At 41.2% G+C, this 21528-nt stretch overlaps 1 long non-coding RNA gene across 2 annotated transcripts in view; it reads right to left on the bottom strand.

Annotated features, from left to right (window-relative positions):
• Nucleotides 1–1129: 1129 nt before the first annotated feature.
• LOC144334442 (uncharacterized) overlaps nt 1130–21528 on the bottom strand; it is a 94636-nt gene continuing 74237 nt past the window's right edge. Inside the window, exons 5-7 of one of the 2 annotated variants that reach the window (XR_013404249.1) lie at nt 19350–19555; nt 18389–18582; nt 1130–3040 (exon numbers count right to left, since the gene is read on the bottom strand). This is a non-coding gene — a long non-coding RNA (uncharacterized LOC144334442). The remainder of the gene's footprint in view (nt 3041–18388; nt 18583–19349; nt 19556–21528) is intronic. The other variant, XR_013404250.1, reaches the window with a different exon arrangement.

Here is a 21528-nt window from a genome sequence, read left to right as displayed (position 1 = left end):
ACTTATCTCAGTGAAGAATTCTCCTATAAGCCCCTCAATTGGATATCTTCATTGTTTAACATCTGCTTTCTTCTTTACCTCCTTGATTTGGTGTTTGTCTTGCTAGTTCACAGACGTTGCTATTTCTGTAACCAACAATGAATTAATTTCCTAAAATGTAATAGGGTTTTAATAATAATGTCTTATCATTAGATAGCTCTTTTACTATTTAGAAAACCCTTTCACCCCAAACCAAATGGCCCCTCAGTTAATGTATTTCTTAATTAAAATTCCTCTTCTCTTAGAGCTTTTTAGTAGTCCTGAACTTGGGTTCTAAGGCTGATTCCACCCACCTCTTGGCCAGCCTAGTGTACCAGTCACATTTCACTAGATAATATAGTAGTAGTAAACAATCCCACTATCCCAGTGGCTTCTGACAAAAGTTCATTTCTTGATCATATTACATTTCAGCTGTAGGTTGGCTGTAGCTCTACTCCATATGTTTTCTTCTTTCTTGAGCCCAGACTGAAGGAGAAAATCTATCTGCGACATGTCATTCTTGTGTAGTTGGGAAAAGAGCAATGACGGAACCATGTGGTATCTCTCAATGATTCTGTTCAGCAAATGGGCCTTCTACCCACATTCTGCTGGTCAAAGGAAATCACAAAGTCCAGCCTAATGTTGATGAGACACAAAAGTGTAACATTCTCACAGGAAAGACAGCAAATACCTGGAAACAGTAGTATAATTTACTATACTTGAAATGCCTTTCTCATATTCACTGCTGAGGAGTTTATGGTGCTTCCTAGAAGCAATACTTCTTTTTCTTTCCTGTGTGTGTTCTCAGCACCAAAAACCATGTCCCCCTCCATTTGTACCACACCTCAGAAACCCACCCGGTGCTATGTCTCGGTCTTTTCCCTCCTCTTTGTAATCTGGGAGTGATAATCTAGAAGCAGAATGAATGATCACTGGTACCTGCAAGGGTTCCCTAAAAGTTAATCATGGCAGAAGTACCTTATTGATTTTATGAAAAGTTATTGGTTTTAAAAAGCAGGATATGATTTCTTAGAATTTTTGAGCTAGAAGTAATTATAAATAATTTTTTAAAATATTTAATTTTATAAACTAAAAAAAAAAGCAAATGCTATAAGGGCCAGAGAGATATATTTATTTGCCAGTGCTCACAAAGACAGAGAATGATAAAACAAAGACCACAACTCAGATTTTTAAAAATCAGGTCTTTTTCATCACCCCAAGTCACCTAACCTGTTGCAGACAAACTTTAGCGAAGGTTTTGCCTTTATCTCTCATAATGTGCTGTGAAGAAGAGGAAATGTGACCCAGATGACAGTACACTTGAGTGGAATTATACCTTGTTGAAAGAATATACCCAGAGTACTGATTAATGTGTCCATACCCATTTCAAGGAGGTCTCTAGGAGTGCGCTAAAGGAATATTCTCTAAGTCTTATCTTAGCCAATAATTTTTATTAACTACTATGTCACAAAAATAAAGATCACGCTGTGATAGTCACTGGCCCTGTTCATGAACTACCCTTGATATAATTGCAATTTCTGATCTCCATGTGGTTAGTGAGGCCATGAAACTAATTCCAGCTAAACAACAAAAGTGACGTGTTACTTCCAGCCTGGAGCATCTAATTGCTAGTGTAAACCTTCCAGAGTCTTCTTCCTTCTGCCATGTTTACCAGCAACATTGCAGATGAAGATTTCACTCAGCCTGACCCCTGGAAGACACAAGGAGCAGAGTCCCAGCCAATCCATAATGGACATATGACATAAGCAAGAAACAATCCTTTGGATTTTATTAACTGCTAGGATCCAGGACTTGATTATCTTTCAGTATAGTGGAGCCCATCCTGACTGACTTTCATACTAACAAATATCTAATATTTTTTAAAGTTTAGAAACATAATCGATATAATGGATGACCAATTCAGAGTTAAAAAGCATTGTCACAAATTGGTATTAATGGCTAAATGCATCTTGAAAATGCCAATGTAATTTCCTATACTTAAATTTCAGAAATCAATAGCAACTCATAAGTGAAAAGGTCTGTGACCTATAAGCTCAACAGGAATCAATATTGTACTTTGGGTAACAAAAATTCCAAACTCACTGGTAATCTGCATTCATAAAAATGTAGTATTTAGAAATCAAGGAAATTAATAGTCCTGTATGCCTCAGAGAACACACCGAAAGCACCAGGCTTCAGTGAATGAGAGCATAGCCAATGGAGAATACCAAGATGCTAGGGGAACTTGAACTATGACAAATAAGGAGTTGTTAAAGGATCTGAGATGGGTGGCCCAAAAAAGAAGAGACTTAGCAAGGACATAATGTTTTTCTTTAAATATCTGGAGATCAGCGCTGTCCTGGGTTACAGGAAAAAAATAAAATAAAATAAATATCTGGAGAGCTGTAATGAGTGAGAAAGCTTGATTCTGTTTTACATCAAGGCCTGGAACAAAGAGTCACAAGACAAAGCTATAAGTAAGAGGCAGGCCCTGGGAAGCCTCCCTTAACCTCCACAGAGAAGTCTCTCTTGAGCCTCTAGATAAGCTAGGCCTTTGTTGAAACAAAGAACACACTGAATTTGCCTATATGAAGATGGCAGAAAACTGTGAAGTTCTTCAGGGAAATAATACATTATTTATTTATATTCCAATATTCAGTACACATTCAGTATTTATAGAATGAAGTTCAATCAGAATAAATGTTCAAACAAACAGACTCCTACAGCAGTGGAAACAGCACAAATGCCCATTGTTTAGGGAATTCATCCAGTGAGGCAAGGACTGGAGGAGATGACCTTCTAACAGTTGTTCTAATTCTGCTTCCAGCCTTCTGCAATTCAGCTAAGTCTTTCCTGGAGTCTGGTATTTAAAGCCCACCTCCAACTCATGTGCTCTGAACACATGGATAATTCGAGCTGTTTTTCATTCTGTTTCCAAACTCCTATTTGGTGTGCAGTCACTTACAGAGGAGCACAGACTTCCCAAGTCATCTGGAATGGGCCATGGGATTAAAATGAACATCTGTAAAAAGGAGGCAACATTGTGCAGATCAGTGAAGAGTTGGCCCATCACAAATGAACAAAATGTTGTGGGTGAAAGAAAATTTCCAATCATAGTCAAACAGAGTAGCAATAGACTCCTAGAATCAGAAAATATTTTTGGATCAGCCAAGTTTCAGCACCTCAAATTAAATCAGCGGGAACTCTATTTCAAATTCAAGATTTGCCTTTTAATGTAAAATCTGCAGAGAGAGAAATTTAGTTATCAAAGGAAACAGTTCTATTTTAACATCATATTTTAGATTGTTGTAAAGTGACATGTAGTTGAAAATATCTCAGGCATGACAGGATAAAATCGTTTTAATAAAATGTCCATCTGGGCTTCTGGTTTAAAATGATAGATTGAAACCATATGTTTGTCACTGTTCCTTTCCTCCAAACCTTTCTAAAATGATATTACAAGAATTCAAAAAGTACAAATCTACAAGGGCAATGAATGGGAAAGAGACAAGGAACAAGAGATAGGGATCAACAAATTTTTGTCTTTTGGAAGACAGAGAGTAGAAGAAGGCATTCGTGGGCCTGAGAAAGCTGAATACCAGATACTGAAGAAAAGGATGCCAAAAAGAGATGGCCCCTTCATGCCACACAGCTCTGGAGAGGCTGGCAGATGGAGGGGTCTGCTTCCACCACAGCTGAGTGTGAGGCAGGGGGTTAATCAAAATCTCTCTAGCAAGCAATGTAATCCCAGGTCCCACCCCTATTCCTGAAGCCAACTAGCTCTCCCACTCAGGAAAAAACTGGAGGATTATTATGTGAGAAACTGACATGGAGCTAATGTGGGGTTAGTAGGTATCATGGAAGAGGGCTATGCTGAAAACAAGAAAATTAAGTGAAAGTTGACATATCAAAATATGAGATTCCCCATTCTGCTTGTATCAACCAGCTCCAGAAATACTTGACAGTATGTTCTTCCAGGCAAGAGAATAGTTTTCTAGAGAAACTAAACTGCCCGCTAAAATGCCTTATAGGAACAGATAGTTGAGTGTGTCCCAAGAGAGAGGCCTGGTTCCCACCAAATTAATACATAGTATAATGCATGCACCAGTTCTTACACCCTCCTGTGGGTACTTAGGACTTCCAATCACCTGTTTAGGATACCACTCTTAACCATAAGTGGACTTCGAAGAACCACCAGACATTTATGTAAAGTCTACAACACGAAAGAGACCAAAATAAACATTTTTAGAGTAACACAACCCAGAAAAAGAAAAGAAAAATATAGAAAAAATATTTCAGAAAACTATAATTGATATCCTCATATATCAAGGTAAAGAATAAAGTGCAATTTTATAAAAGAATTGTTATAACAAAACATTTATAGAAAAAGATGGAACTCTTATCAATTACAACAGCAGAAATTACAAATTCTACAGAATGGTTGAAAGAGGAAGTTGGGGATAGTCTCTGGAAGGTAGACCAAGTGATGGAATATATGAAAAAAAAGAAAAGGCAATCAGAAGACCAGTCCAGGAGATTCAACATATAGTATTCTAGAACCAGAAAAAGAAAAAGAGGGGGGAGGAAATGATATTAGAAATAACACTAGAAAATTTTCCACAGCAAAAGGATCTGAGTTTCCAAATTGAGGTTACCACTCATTGCTTGGCAAAATTAATGGAAAAAAGCATATTATTGTCACATTTGAGAACTTTGGGGATAAACAGAAGACTCTAAAACCTACAAAAAGGAAAACAGTAGTGATGTATCAAAGACTAAGAATCAGTATTGTATTATTTAAGGCAACACTGGAAGCCAAAAATCAATGCAACAAAGCCTTCCCAATTCTGAGGGTTCTAACCCAGAGTTATAACTAGACACATTGTCATTTAAGTGTAAGTATGTGGAAAATGCATTTTCATATAGGCAACTTTTCAAAAAAAAAATACTTTCCTTAAATTCCTTTTCTGGGAACCACCACATGTTATTCTCCACCAAAGTGAGGAAATACATCAAGAATTTTTTAAAATAGGGTCTAGAAAACAGGAGAGCTAACATAGGAAAGGGATAAAGGGAAGTCCCAAGATGACGGCTGTGCAGTGGGTCCTGGAGAGCCACCAGTCCAGACTGTATCAGAAAGACAATTCCAGAAAGAAGGTTTCCAGGAAAAATAAAAACAAAAACAAAAAAACAGACTGGGTAGAATACCTGGTGAGTTTGACTATAAGGCTGATATAAATACTAAAATGGGTTTTTTAATTAAGCTAAAGAGGTTTTTTTAAAGCAAAATAGGATCATAAAAATGTGAGTAAAAGACAAAAAAAAAAACAACAAACCTGCAATTAACAATTCCAGAGGAATTGATCAAGTGTATTACTTGTCTCAGCATTTAAGAAAAAAAAAAAACCACTCCATTGGAACAGCTCACACAGTTGTGTGAGTGACTTAAGACCCATGTCAAAAAAATAAAAAAATTTTAAAAAAGATCCATGTCATTTCCCTTCTTAAAACACATCAGTGAATCTCCATGTTTTTCCAGGCACTCAGAGTTTTATGAACCTAAATAAATTCCATCACTTTTCAATGAGTAATCTAAATTCCAGAGAGGTGGGTGAACTGACTTGGCCAAGTTTTTTAATCAAGTGAGGCGTAAGCCTGAAAGAACGCAGGTTTCTGTCTTCTAATTTACTGACCACGTCCACTGCCAGTCCAGATGACAGAAACACCATGTCCTGTTTTTATCTTTGAAATCACAATAGTATACAATTTCCCATTAGAACATACATTCAATTCCAAGAGCTATTTACTTATTCAGCTACTCCTTACCAGTTAAAAATAGAACAGATGATTATTTATTTGATATTGTTCTTTTACAGCCTACAGAGATGAGGACCTGGAATGAGCTACCATGAGATGCTCACTGACCCGGGGGGCGGGCTCTGGCCAGTCTCTGCCCTGTTGCGGCATCCATCCTCCCACATTCTCAGTAAAACAAGGCATGAAGTAATGGGCAGTTTAAAGATGGATAATGGGGACAAGTGAGACCATAACGTCAGTGCTCATGACTTAAGGCTGCTTCAATCCAGCTCAGAACAGCCACCTTCACTTTTCCATTCACTAAGCTTTCAGGCCACTGTTGCAGTGGAAGAGCATTCTCGGAACACTGCCTTTCTTTCTTGGCATCTATTCGAACTCACCAAATCTCTATGGGTGTCTGCTCTGGTGAGGCAATGGGCCAGCCTTCAGTATACAGTGGTGAGAAAGATAGATAGCCCTTCACAAAGGATAAGGTCAAGAATCTAGTGAAAGTTGACAGAGTTCACATGCAAATGTGGAGAGTATTGAGTCAGAACCCACCTCAGTCACATCATCCTGACAGTTCTCAGCAGTGTTCGACATCGACACTCTGGGCTACTGTGGCTCTCTGGTCTATTCACTACTGTTTCTTTCTCTCATGCTGTTTCTTAGCAGGAGCTGGCTCATAATTTTTTGTTTACAAATCTATTTCTTCACTAGAGAGAGGATTTTTTTTTCCTATCAGCAAATGCCTGGTGCATTGGAGGTACTCAACCTGTGTTTGGTGAAGGAATAAAGCCAACCTTATTCCTCTCTATTCTACAACTGGACCATCTTTGAATAGTCTGCTTCCATGCCCTCAAACACAGCAAGGTCGATCCCACTTCCTAACCTTGGCTTGTGCTGTTTCCTGCCTGGAATGCCCTCACCTCTCATTATCTCAACAAACATTTTTGAATGCCTACTGTGTGCCAGACCTTGTGCCAAGGATAGGCAAAACACTTCCCTCCTCTCCCATAACTTAGAGCAAAGGCATGTAAATGAGCAAATAATTATAAGTTGGAATGATGAGTGGTGATGTGATAAGTAAGCACAGCGTGTTGTGGGAGCCCAGCGATAACCCCAGCCCTAACTGGTGAGGTTGAAAAACCCTCACCAAAGGAGGTGGCATTGTTGCAGCACCCTGAAGGTGTAGTTAGAGTCAGCCAGGTCAAGGAAGTGAAAAGACAGTCTTGGGTGTATGTCCTTCCTGCCACTCTTCCTACCTGTCCCACTTCAAGGCCCACCTTCTCCAGGAAGCCAACCCCAGCCTCCCCAGTCACTTTGTCCCTCGCTGAGCACTCTCCATTGTACTCCTACATCCACGTGCTCTATGACTATGGTTCCAGTAAGGAATTGGTACAGTTGGCTGTCTGAGAATTCTTCAAGTTTGCTAAAAAAGAAAAACAAGAACAAAACACAGGTTTCTCAGTCTATTCCCAAATATGCTGATTTAATTAGAACCCGTACTTTCTATGGGCTCCCCAGGTGAGTCTTCTGTCCAAAGAAGTATGGGAATTGCGACCATACACCATTCCGTTTCACTGATGCTACACTAAGCTATGTTTATTTTCTAAAGAGATGTTAACACCATTTTCTCACCTCTGTTTTTTATTTTAAAGCCTACTGTCAATCCTGCTTCTAGCACAAAACTGTCATCAAAATAGGTACTCAATAAATATTTAAAGTCAATGAAGAAAAGATATGCATGAAAGTCAGAAAGAATACGGCCAGCTATGATGGCTCCCGCCTGTAATCCCAGCACTTTGGGAGGCCAGGGCAGGCGAATCACCTGAGGTAAGGAGTTTGAGACCAGCCTAGCCAACATGGCAAAATCCCGTCTCTACTAAAAATATAAAAATTAGCCAGGTGTAGCGATGGGCACCTGTAATCCCAGCTACTCAGGAGGCTGAGGCAGGAGAATCACTTGAACCCAGGAGACAGAAGTAGCAGTGAGCTCAGATTGCACCACTGCCTGTCAGCCTGGGTGACAGAAAGAGACTCCGTCTCAAAAAAAAAAAAAGTAAGAAAGACTAGAAAAAGACAGACATTTGGCCTTTAAGACTAAAATTTGTGCTATGTCATTGAATAATTCTGATACATGGCATTTATACAGTACTTTAAAACTTATAAACTGTCTTCCCAAATGTTACTGCAGTTGATCCAACTACCCCTTGGGGTGGGTAGGCAGGGTTTTTATTACTATCATAACCACCACAATTTATAAATTAGCTAACCTAATTAGCAAACTGAGGCTTTGAGATGTTAAGAAATTTGCCCAAGTAAGAGAGGGTCAAAACCAAGTTTTAAAAATCCGGAAAGCTCCCTCTCGTTTCTTTCCCACCTCATCACTTTTTCAAAGGATTTCTGTTAAGTACAGTAAATGTGTTGTTTTCTTAGTTTAGATAGAGAGCAAAAATATTGGAGGTAGAAATAAATCTCATGTAAGAAATATACTTGTCTGTGAGACAGCCAGTGATAAATTTGTGGGTAAAAGAGAATCATTCCAGTCTAGCCATAGGAAGACAAATGTTTGCATTTGGCAGGGGAAAAAAAAGGATGATGATGGCAAATAAAGGCCCAGGAGTCTACAGATTTTGTCATTGCCTTCTGTGACATGATATCTGCAGTGATTAATGGAAACTTTTTGCACAGTGATATTTAATCTCTGAGTTAGGAGAGTTAGATATAAACATTCAACCAGTGGACAAAATTTCTCATCAAAAATGAGATCTGGGGACACAGGCCCTGGTTCGCAGAGATCGTGCAAATGGGAGAAATTTAGATAGTACAACAAGGTCGCCGAGGAACATGCACAACTATTCCTCAATTTACCCAACCGTAAATCCTGGTAGGATTTTTCTCTCAGGGAGGATGAGGCTCATTTTTCAACTCCCTGCACAATATGCTCACCCTGAAAGATGACGCAACCATGGATTGGATGGTTCCAAACTGGGGTTTTCAACAATGTGGGGTCATAGGCTGGGAAAGGGAGACTTTCAGGTATCATCACAAGGTTGCTCAATCATTTTCATACAGAAGAAACGTGATAGTACTTGGGAACTGTGACTCCGTCAGAGTCTAGGAGACTCACATTCAGTCAAGTTAGCAGCTTTTACGTACTTCAGGCGCTGGGGGCTTCCTCTCTTCTTCTTCAACAATGTTTCAGCAAACATAAATCAGAGCTGTCTCTCACCCTCTGCATTCACAACAAAGCACATGCTTACCAGGCCACACAGGCCAGTCCCGAGACCATCCTATGTCCCTCCTTCCTCCTTCTCAGCATCAACTCAACAGTAGACTGTGTCAGCCCGCCCTCTTCTCTTCATCCTCAGGCTATAGTCCTAGCTTTTACTTCAGGCTTTTTGGGGGAAGAAGGGTAGGGGAATAGTCATGACCATTGTCACAACCTCCTGAATAGTTTTCCTCCTTTCAGGTTTTTCTCTCCATTTCTTTCTCTACCTTCCTGCTTGAGTCATCGTGCTGAAGGAGACATGACCAAGTCACTTCTCTGAGTAAGAACTATCAGGAGCTCTCTGTCACTGCGAGAGAGAGAGAGAATCCTAAGTTGGCATGCCCTTCAAGTCCTTCATAGTCTGAGCCCAGCCTATCTGTCCACCCCACCTGTCATCTGCCCTCTTGCCCCCTCCCTTGACACTCCCTGTCCCTCTGGGCTTATTCACCATCCCTCCTATCCATATCACACTTGTTGAGGCTCCAGGCATTTATTCCTATTGCATAGCCCCATGACCCAGAAATTTACTTTGCCTGAGATACAGTTACAGTACATTTCCCAGCTTCCTTTGTGATTGGGAGAGGGAGGAACTCGTGAGTTCTGGCTTGAGGAATGTAAGTACTAAAATGTGCCATTTCCAGGACTGGTCCATAAAAACCTTCCATATGTGATTCTCCATACTCTTTCCCCCAAGCCAAAGTCTGTGAAAACCAGATATTGAAAAACTTAAGTGCATAAAACTTAGAAAAAGAAAGAGATTTTAGGCTATGTGTTTATATTCACTGCGTTTGAGAAATGCAAATAAATATCTCAGGCTATTTTGATTACTGGACTGTGATCCTTTATCTGCTACCTACTGTGAGATTAGACCATATGCATAATAGTTTCTAAATGATGTCAAGTCATTCCCCAAACCTTTAGTGGAAAACTACTATGTGTCAGGCACTGGGCTTTGTGCTGAGAAAACAAAGTTGAATATGACACAGGCCCTGACAACAAGATGCTTAAATGCTAATGGGAGGGGCATAGAAGTCATCGAAAAGTACAACATAGTGCAATGTGTGCTCTTGTAAAAGTAGGAGGCAGAGAGGAAGGAACTCAGGTTCCTTTCATCGTGTGGCTCAGCCATCTTCACAGGGGTGGTAGGAAAGACAAGAAAGGAACAAAGGTCTACCATAAAAATTCATGGAGAATAATGCAAGAGAGAGATAAATAGGGTAGATGTAAATACTCCCTACAGGAGTCAACAAGAAAAGTAAGTATTGGCCTGGAAAAAAAGGGAGAGGTGGAAAAGATGACAAAGAAAACAGTACATAAAACCCCAGAGCAAGAGGAAGGATGGTGCATTGTGGAATCTGCAAGTACAATAGAAGCTCTTCCAAAGAGCTCTGCTTCACTGACTAATTGCCCTTTGCATTCTCAACCAGTGCTCTTTATTCCCTGTAGAAACTGACAGATAACCATAGCACTCAGATGAGCCCAGGGCTAGTAGGCTACTCTCTAGTGTCAAAGATAAAGCCAGACACAAGTTAAAATGAGGACAGATTTAACGTAGTAATAACTATTGCAACAGAGAAAAGAGTCTAGCCGGAACTGCACTCAGCTTCAATTTATAAAGAGCTGATTGATCATTTTAAAGCGAGAGTGAGAGAATGGGGAGTGAGGTGAGCAGGAGGTGAGTAGAGTTAGGGAAGTGAAAACTTACAACGAAGGATAAGTCGGTCAGTGTGTTTCTACAGGGAATAAAGAGCACTGGTTGAAGAATACAAAGAACAACCAGTTAGTGAAGCAAAGGTCTGCGGAAGAGCTTTACTGTACTTACAGATTCTGCAATGCACCATCTTCCTCTTGGTCTGGAGTTTTGTGCACTGCTTTCTTTCTCTTCTCTCCGCCTCTCCCTTTTTTCCAGGCCAATACTTATTTTTCCTCATGACTCCTTTGGGGAGCATTTGCACCTACCCTATTTACTGGATCTGTTTTATTTATGTGTGATCAGGCCAGCCGTGTCTGCTAGCTGGCAATTATCAAAGTTAAGATTCCATCCTCCCACAGACACTGGAAGACAGAGGCCCTATCCTTAGGTGTTGGCTGAAACAAACAGTACATTTTTTTTGGCAGCCTTGAGTTTTCTTCAGCAGGCACTTTGAGCTGTTAGAAATGATGTTAGTGTTTGTTCAAGTCTATATAGAACAAGATTGAGGCCTAGTGGAGAAGAGAGCTCACGGGAGCCTGGCTAGAGTTTGGTCAAAGAGAGAGTCTTTGTCACTAGTCTGTCTGCTCACAATGTGTCTCTGAGTTGAGTGGTGTAATACACAACAAAGACTGAGCACTAAGGGAGCTTCATCACTGTCACTCCAAGCCATTGTTTTGCAGACAAGGAAGATCCTCCTTCCTATTACTTGGTGAACCCTTATCCGACGTTTACATGGCAGTGTAGACATTGCCACTTCCTTCAGAATGCCTTCCTTGACTCCCACCAAATTAGGATGGAATCTCCTGGTGTGCATGCCCATAGTGCCTGCAACCTCCCTAATGTTCTACCTTTTGTCTGCATGCTGACCTCGCTATTAGACTTGAAGTTCCCAAGAACGGGACCATGAGTCCAGCTCACAACTGCAGCCCCAGCACTTAGGACAGCAGCTGCCACTTGAAAGGCACCCAGTGAACACTAGCAGCATGACTTGGCAGCAACTGGCTCAAGTCACCCAGGGAAACTGGCACTTAGGACTCAGTGGGTGAGGTTGAGTCACAGCGTACCTTTCCATCCAATGGAAGGGCTCCTGGCTCCCTCTGCCACAGTGACAAAGTCTTCACAGGACCCTCTGTCTGTCCAGAGATCCCAAGGTGTCCCACACAGGCATTTCTTAGGGTGACAGTCCCGTCCCCAGGTCTCTCTCCCTACCCTCTATCCCCAGCATCCCCAAGGTCCATATCTCACAATCTCAAGAATCCAAGAAATAAATTTGTGGAGGGCTCCAATAACTGATAACAAAAATGTTGCCATCCAGGAATATTTCCATGAAGAAAGAAAAGTCATAAAGATATGATATGGTATTTTCTTCAATCTCTAACTATGCTCAGTTCTTCAGTGTTTACTGTCATGCATAACCTTGACCACTTTAAAGTTATTTTGTAGACTGTTCCTCAGTTCATGTTTGCCTGATGTTTCCTCATTATTGTATTTAGAACATACTTTTCTTTTTCACGAATACCAGAGAAATGATGTCTGTCCTTCTCAGTGGATCATTTCAGGAAATACACAATGTTGACAATTGTTTAATTTTTTATACTTATCATAGTGTGTATGTTTTCACATCTTTTCACACAGGGCAGGATGACAGGCTTCCTCCCACGGGGCAGCTCCAGCACCATGGCTGCCCAAAGCAAAGCAGTGAATAGGACCCTGGGGCCCTGTGAATACTTGGTGGGAAAGAGGCTAACACTGTCTGCCTTAAGTACAGGTCACCAGAAAGGTGGTACTGGCATTATGAATCTGTTGTGCCTACTTAAGTCAGCCTTGATAAGAAACCTAAGGGCTAGCTAGATGAGGAAATGGTGTTCACCTGTCACACACTATACCTGAGGATGGCAAAGATTGGAGTGATGCCAGATTGGGGTGATTGAAGTTGAGTAGAAAGCAGAGATAGAGAGCCAAGTGTGGGGGTGGGTAACTGTAACCCCAGCTACTCGGGAGGTTGAGGCGGAAGGATCACTTGAAGTCCAGGAGTTTGTGTTCAGCCTGGACAACATAGAGAGACCCTGTCTCTAAAAATAAATAAATTTATTTTTATTTAAAAAGAGAAAGCAGTAACTGATTTATGCACTTGACAAAGAGGGCACCCTTAGGTAAGAAGATGTTTTTAAATTTCACTTCACATTCACGAAAGCCTTTTTTCAGAGGCAAATTTCATGAACAAGGACAAATGACCTTCCATATCCTTGCTATGAATAGGAAAGGAATTTTTTCCATTTTAAGGAAATGTATGATTTTAATTAAAATGAGAACATTTGAGTGAGTTGCTAAGAAACAAGACCCTATCTGTAGCCATAGGAGCTTATGCCATTAACATCTGGCTATAGATGGGTTTCCTTGGAAACAATTCCTAGGCATTCTTAAGTGTTAACACGGAGCAAGAATAAAGCCTTCTTAATAGATGGAGATGAGGGCCATAAAAAAAGATTGCTAATTGAGCAAATTGACCAACCATAAAAGCAAGATATGCCAGCAAAAAATGATACTCAAGTACAATAACCTCTTTACAATCTGTTTTCTGCTCTGTTCTATTCTGTTCTCTTAGAGAAAAGTAGTACATTTTCATGGGGAAAGAATTCAGATAGTGAGGAAGAGAATGAAGTTAAACATAGAGTTGTCCTTTTCTTCCTCCACCCCTCTGATTATTCTTCAGAATTAGCTACTATTAACTGCTTCATATATGTCCTTTGAGATATTTTCTATGTTGACACAAGCATGTATATAATATCTCTATTTTAAACAAATGAAAATTATATATCTTGTTCACAGACATGCCATTTTTTTCCCTCTCTCTCACAATATGTCTTAGAGATCCTTCCATGTCAGGACATAAAGATCTACTTCATTCTCCTTGACACCTAGTTTGGACAAAGTTAAAAGAAAATCTATATAACCCATTCTCTGAATTGGCTTAGAGTGTTTGCATTGTTTGGCTATCACAAAGAAGGCTGCAATGAATATCCCTGTGGATATCTTTGCAGACCTTTTTAGGTCTATCTTTAGGGTAAATTCCTAAAAATAAAAATAGTTAAGTCAAATTTCATATGCATATTTTTATCACTATTGCCAAAATTACCCTCCAAATATATCAAACCAATTCATTCTCCCACCATCAGCATAGAAGGCTTCCTATTTCTGGCCCATACTCCCGTCCCTAAGTAACACTGGGTATCATGAAACCTAAAAGTCTTCATCAGTCCAATAGGATAGAATGATACATCATTTTTACATTTTGCATTCCTTTTATTTGGAAGGACATTATGCATCTTCTCATGTTTGCCCATTTACATTTCTTTTTTAATGGATTACCTGTGTGTGGCCTTTGCCCACTATCCTATTATCTTTTTCTTATTTGTGCCTAAGCACTCTTTGCTTACTAAGGAAATTAGCCCTTTATGAATCTGAATATTTATTTGCTTTTGCTTTTTTTCTTTGAACAAAGATGTCAGTCCTGCCAGTATCACAGGGTTGCTCTCAGCCTTGGTTAAGATAATATATACAGGTTAGGTGCAGTGGCTCACGCCTGTAATCTCAACACTTTGGGAGGCTGAAGCAGGTGGATCACTTGAGGCCAGGAGTTCAAGACCAGCCTGGTCAACATGGCAAAACTCCATCTCTACTAAAAATACAACAATTAGCCGGGTATTGTGGCGTGCATCTGTAATCCCAGCTATCCAGGAGGCTGAAGCATGAGAACTGTTTGAAGCTGGGAGGCAGAAGTTTCAGTGGGCCAAGATGGCACCACTGCATTCCAGCCTGGGTAACAGAGCGAGAGTCTGTCTCAAAAAAAAAAAAAACAAACAAAAAAAAGGTACATATGAACATGTCTTTATTGATACAAAATCCTAACTAATGAACTAATGTATTTTTTTATTACATTCTTATTATCAAAGCAGGAGAGTCTGGTAGAAAAATTATACACTTTGGAATCTGAAGAATCCAGCTCAAATTCTGGCTCTGCCACTATTTGCTGAGGAGAAGAGTGACTTCGTGGCCCTTATTAATAGCCTCCTGTATCTGTGCCTTTTCCCCTATAACCCTTAGTCCCCTCCCACTCTGACCCTGGCCTCAGCAACGTGATTTGCATTGACCAATCAGGCAGTAGCAAGCTTGAAGCAGAGACTTGAAAACGTATTCATGTTTCTGTTTCCTCCATTGCTTCTCTGCCATTGCTGTGAGAACATGTTCAAGTTAGCCTGAAAAGACCATGTGGACAGAGCCGCACTATCTCTGCCAAGTCTCCAGCCTTGTGAGAGATCCCAGCAGAGATCAGCAAAGCCATTCAGCTACCTGTAAACTCATGAGCAGTACCAAGTCACTGATTTAGGGAGTGGGTATTTGCTCATGCAGCCATAGCTAAATGACATATTATCTATGAGATTAACCTCATTGTATCTCAGTTTTCAAATTTGTGAATGTTGAAGATAATACCACCTTTATAGAACTATTTTAGGCAATAAAATAACATTCATCCCAGGAATGGTAACAGCCCAATGCTTACTATCAGCAAGGAAACTCAACTACGGGTAATGTTTGGCAATGTCAGCAGTTGTTTCCGCAGCCCCATAACATAAAGCTATTGTTACAGTGTATGTTTATCTTTAAGATCATCTGCCAAAATTTCCAGGCCTGCCAAAAATTACTATGCATCCTCACACAAGTCACTTAACCTCTCTGGGTTTCCCACAGGCCCCTCCATCTTCTGCAACTTTCCTATCTGGCACATTTCCTTGGCTCTTAGACTCCATCTGGGTTTGAAAAGGTTTGACTTTATCTCTTTGTTCAGAGACCTGAGTGCCCCCAGCCCAGCCCTTCCATCTTAGGCATCCCTCAACCTTTTATCAGAGTAATATTCCTAAAATGCAAGTTTACTTTTGCAATTGACTACTTCGGCTTCAGTGGCTTCCTCTAGCCTTAAGGAAGAAATCCACTCTCTCATGCAGGGAACCCAAGTCCCATTCAACCTCTCTGGCCTCTTCCCTCACCACCTGTGCCAACTTGCATGTCGTCACACAGCTCCCAAGGTGTGCCTGCTCAAGGTCTCTGCTGTTTTCTCTGCATTAGAGTAAGCTTCCCATTACCAACTCTCCACTTTGGGTGTCTGGTCAGTTTCAACCCCTAGGAAGCCTTTCCTATCTCCAGGCTTCTCAATCTCATCACTATTGACATTTGGGGCCAGATAATTCTTTGTTATGGGGTGCTTTTCTGTGCATATAGGATATTTAGCAGCATCCCTCACTGGCCTCTACCCACTAGATTCTAGAAGCACCCCTCCCAACTTTTGACAACCAAAAATGTCTCCAGACTTTAACAAATATCTCCTTGGAGCAAAATCACCCCCAGTTGAAAACCAATGCCATAACTCCATTCCCACATGCACCCCCAAAAGCAGATTCAATGTTCTTAGACATCCTAGGCCTAACTCTACTCAAATATTTATGATGTTCTATAGTCAACATCTGATCCCAGTCTGTCTTTCCCACTAGACTGACTATCTGAGGACAAAAATTGTGCCTTTGGTCTCTATATGCCTTTGCCCACTTTCTAGAACAGGGAAAGTGTCCAATGAATACTTGTTAAAGGGGTGTGTGTGTGTGTGTGTGTGTGTGTGTGTGTGTGTGTACATAATAGCAATGTAGAAATGGGGAACTGAGGTTCCCAAATCTATCTGCACATTACAATCACCAGAAATATTTTTAAAACACAAATTCCTAGCTATGTGCCTAAACTCCTGAATAAGGATCTCAGGGAGCAGGAATCCAAGAATGTTTACTATTTAAACTACAGGGTGATTGTAATGCAGCCAGCCCACAGAAACAACAATCCATGACAATGATCCGTGAGACAACCATTCATAGACAAAATCAAGGCAACCAACCTTCACCATCTTTGCAGACCATCCGACAATGCCCACCTCCATCACTGCAAAAAAAGGTGAAATATTCCTCCAAAGAAATCCTTCTGCCCCCAAAGTGTAAGTTGGTTGTTTCAAAAGGTGAGTAAGGAAGCACTCAGGAAGCCTCCAGAAAAGGCTCGGAGAGCCTCTATATATAGTCAGAGGAATGTCTGTGGCATTTATGAAAATATTCCTTTGTGAAGCAGAGCATTTGAATCTTCCTTGGCTACCTATTCCCATAGCCTCCCCATGGCCAGTAGAGCCCTGTTCCTCCATAGAACACAGATGGCTCCTTTCTCAGGTGGCCTGTTCATTCTCAGTAGCCTGTCTTTTCAACAGAACTCAGAGGAATTGTGAGGAGATAGATGTAGAATGTCTGCTTGCCCCCTGAAGGAAGCGAATGACAGCCCAGGCTAGTTATTTCAAAAATGTGTACCATCCAGTGCAATGCTTACCATACATTTAAGGCTAGTAGGGTTGGAGCTGGTGAAAATCTCTCTGTAACAGGGCTATAGAGTTCAGGCCTGAAAGAATGACTCATGGCCAGATATTCATGAGGAGGCAGGACAAGGAGAGTGGAAATGGATGAGAAAGTTGACAGGTTTGCAGAGAACATCCTCATTTCCTCTGCCCTGACAGGCTGGTAAGTACATGTTAACAGCATAAGGCACTATCAGTGATGGAGCTGGCATGAGGTCCTCCCCCTCCCACTGGGGGAAACCAGCCATCTCTGGAATCTTTAATGATGCTATCACTTTCTGAAAGCAAAGTCTCCATCAGAGCTCCTTTCAGTCCAGGATGTCTGCATGTGTTTGCTAGGACTACTATAACAAAGTACCACACACTGGGTGTCCTGAACAACAGAAACTTCTTATCTCACAGTCCTGGAGGCTGGAAGTCCAAATCAAAGTGCCAGCAGGCTTGGTTCCTTCTGAGGGTTGTGAGGAAAGGATCTGTTAAGGCCTCCCTCCTTGGCTGTAAATGGTCATCTTCTCCCTATGTCTCGTCACATGATCTTCCCTCTATAGAGGTCTGTCACCAAATTTGCCCTTTCTAGAAGGAGGTCATCATATTGGATTAGGGCCCATTCTAATGATCTCATTTTAACTTGATTACCTATAAAAAGACCTTATCTCCCCTAAGCTCACATTCTGAGGTAATGAAGGTTAGGGTTTCAACATATGAATTGGGGTGGGGGGCTCACTTCAACCCATAGCAATGTCTGACTCCTCTGTCCCATTCTGTCATTTTCCCCTCACTTCTCCACTTCCTGAGTATGCCCGACTGACTTTCTCTTTTCGCCTTCTCCAGACTCCTCAACACTTTTTGCAGAGACTGTGTGTCTCATCCTTCCAAACAAACTGTGATAAACTGGGAGGATCATGAGCTCTTGGAGAAAACAGACCTGGGTTTAAATCTGGATTCTAAGCTGTACTAGTTATGTGCCTAGAACAAGTTACTTCATCCCTCTGAGCCCATTTTCTCATTTTATGGTAAAGATGTGCGTGGTGAACCACATATTTAAAATGTTGCCAGTTACTTCTGTATCCAGTGAGAGCCAGGAGTCACCAAAGAGCAAATTCTGATGTTGTTGGGAAAATAATCACTTTAGTGGCTTTCTTGAGCTTACCAACAGAAAGTGAGTTCTCACCTAATTCCCTGGAGGAAGGGTGTAAGAGCCCTTCTGTGTCTGGTCATAGTCAGGTCCTTCATCATACCACATGGTGTGGTCCCTGAGAAGGAGACGAACACATTTTCATAGGGCTAGGAAGGATCCTTAGCATAAAAGGCTAAAAATCATCCACTCCCTCCTTTCCAGGTATAAAGCAGGACTTCGCAAACAACCTGTAGGGAATAACATTTTTTAAAAATTTTCAATCGACCACAGACTTATACTTTTGGAAAATGCAATAAAAATGTATTGTTAAATATTAAAAGGACAAACAAAATGGAAGCCACTATTTTTTATTCAATTCAACAGATATAAAAATAACTCTGTAAAGTTGCTGTGAAATTTCTAAATGTTTACCATTAATTGCTAAATGTATCTTTTTATAAGCTAGTAACAAAAAGCTTGTGGAAAGGCCCCCAGCCAAGCACTAAATTTGAATTAACACCAATTTAATGTATAATGAGAGTCTTCAGCCCAAGACATTTATCTGTGGGGTGATGGGTGATTGGGGTTAGTGCAATACTAAAATTACAGTATTCAGCTCTGGCATTCAAAATCAGGTTCTTTTTTTCCATCCACAGCAAGAAAATAGACTTGAAAGTCAAGCCCTTGTTCCTAAGAGGAGGAATGAGTAGCTCCCGTTGCCTCTTTCCACCTTTGAAATACCAAGATGCAAGCATGAAAGATGAGATCGCAGTTTTGCTTTATGTACAGAGTAAGGAGAAGGTAGCCCACCTTTCAGCTTGGTGTGTACATTATTATTAATATTGAATAGCAGACTATTCATAGAAATAGCATCTCTCTTATTTAATGATTAACAACTTAAAAAGTGTTTTTACATCTATGATGTACATTTATGTCTCATTTACCCTAAAGTCATACTTTTGTCCCCATTTTACAGATGAAAACAGAAGCAACAACTGAATCAAGGCATTCTCACCTTTCCCAAGCTTGGAGGGAAGGTGAGACGTTTTCCACAGTCTGTAATGGGAGGGTCTTTGTCCAGATTACATCTGGGAACAGAGTAAGGAAGTAAACGGTGGAGTAGGAGAGACCTTGCATCTTAGTGGGAAGTCATCATTTGTTATCACCATCTTCACCATCATCATTCACCAGCATCTTTTTGGCCCTATTATTTCTAGGATCCTGCAGCAGGCAAATGGAGGACAACAGGAGATAAGGCAAGGTCCCTGCCATCAAGGACCTGACAGCCGGCTATGTGATTCTGGGCAAGTCACTAAGCTTGATTTTACAACTGCAAATTGAGATAATAAAATTGTCTACCTTGGAGTGTTGTTATGAGGATTAAACCATAAAATGCACATGAAGTGCTTAGCACAATCCAAGGCCTGCAAAGCCCACAAGGCCCAGTAAACGTCCCCTAAGTATTCATAATTAATGCTATACAAATTAGCCAAAAATAGATCTGTTTGCTAATTACAATGACTAACAAGTCATTTTGCATTTAGTCATTTTCCACATGGCTTCATTTGTCTTTGAAATACCTACTCTTTCTGAGACATGTAAAAATTCACTAAATAAAGTTAAGAATTTTTTAATTGCTAAAATGAATAACCAAATGTCACCTGAAGAGAAGGACTCTAGAGAAACAGCAAAGGCATATCTCCGGAACATCTTGATATCACATTTTTTATCCAGCAACAAGCACTTTCAGCAAGTTGATAGCAAACTCTGTTTCCATTCTGTGTTTGAGAAATTTTGCTCCAAGGGAGAGATAACTGCTTCATGCCTGTCCCAGCTATGGTGGAACCTAGTACAGCCTGTGGGGAAGGAGGAGCTGGGGAATTTGTGTCTCAGGGAGAAGTCAATTGAAAAGTCAGGCAGGCTCAGCACGGAGGCTGAGAGGAAAAATATATATGGAAAACTGGAGTGAGAGGGGAGAGTTGTCCAGACTTTCCAAGAGAGACTGGATCTCTGTGCCAGGAAGCCAGGACGCCACTGGAGACAACTCTGCTGGGAAAACTCCACTGGGCAGCATAACACGACAGAAAACAGGCTCTCCTAGCAAAAGCCCCATGGTGAATGCCTCCAGCACCTCCTCCAGGCTCCTCTGAGTTACACAAGGCCCATTTTCTTCCACTGTGGCAGTCTTGGCAGCAGAGAATGGGACAGTCTCCTGAGCCCCTCAGATGATTCTATTATATCCCAGGCTTTCCATCATTACCCTTACTGAGAGTCATTTGCAATATGTTGGTAGTGTGAACCATCAGATCAGTCCTTCAGGCAGGGAAACCAACAATTACATTTGGCCCTGAGTGCTCAGGGAGGAGGACGCAGGTGCCAGGTTGGCATGAAGAGGTGGAAAGACTTCTCCAGGGGGCTCCATCCTGCCCCTACTTCCATTCTCCAGGTAGAGAGGATGTGACTCCCCTTGTTTACATCCTCAAGCTTCCCCTCCCATTGATTTGCTCCTCTCTCAGTACCTTTCTATTCACTGTGGCATAATTCCACCTTGTCAAAGTCTGTAGAGGAAGGCCAATAGAGAGGGCTTCTTTCTGAGCAGCAGAAAACCTGGCTTCTGGCCCTGGCTCTGTAACTAATTTGTTATGTGTCTTTGGACTGGTCCTTTTCCCTCTCTAGGCTCCAAAAGGGTTGACCAGGGGACCTCTACAATCATCTAGTCTGGCCCCATAACAGAATCAGACTGGGTTTGTTGAGTTTTTTTATGTGATTGGTTGGTTTTGGGTTTTGGTGTGTGTGTGTGTGTGTGTGTGTGTGTGTGTAGTAATTGTAGAAAAACATTTAAGATGAGATCTATCATTTTAACAAAATTTTAAATGTACAATATAGTGCCATGAGTTATAGGCACATTGTTTGTGTTTTCGTGGTCAAACTATCCACTCATCCATCCACCCTGGAGACCAGCAAACCATGGCATCCTGTGGGAGCCTGAGACAGCACACTTCCTGCTGTAGGCGCCCACTGGTATCACCTAGGTTCCAACCTGCCAAGAGACAGAAGGACAGAGATAAGCGGGATGGGGAGCTTGATGGGAAAGGATCTAACAGGTCCTTCTTCCACCACTAGGTGTCACTGTTCCACCTTAAACATCCCTCTTTAGATTCTCCAGCAGAGGAAGCAGTGACTCAAAGCTCTCT

This window comes from Macaca mulatta, chromosome 14 (assembly GCF_049350105.2).
Source record: "Macaca mulatta isolate MMU2019108-1 chromosome 14, T2T-MMU8v2.0, whole genome shotgun sequence".
NCBI lineage: Eukaryota > Metazoa > Chordata > Mammalia > Primates > Cercopithecidae > Macaca > Macaca mulatta.
This window is presented reverse-complemented; position numbering and strand designations above follow the sequence as displayed.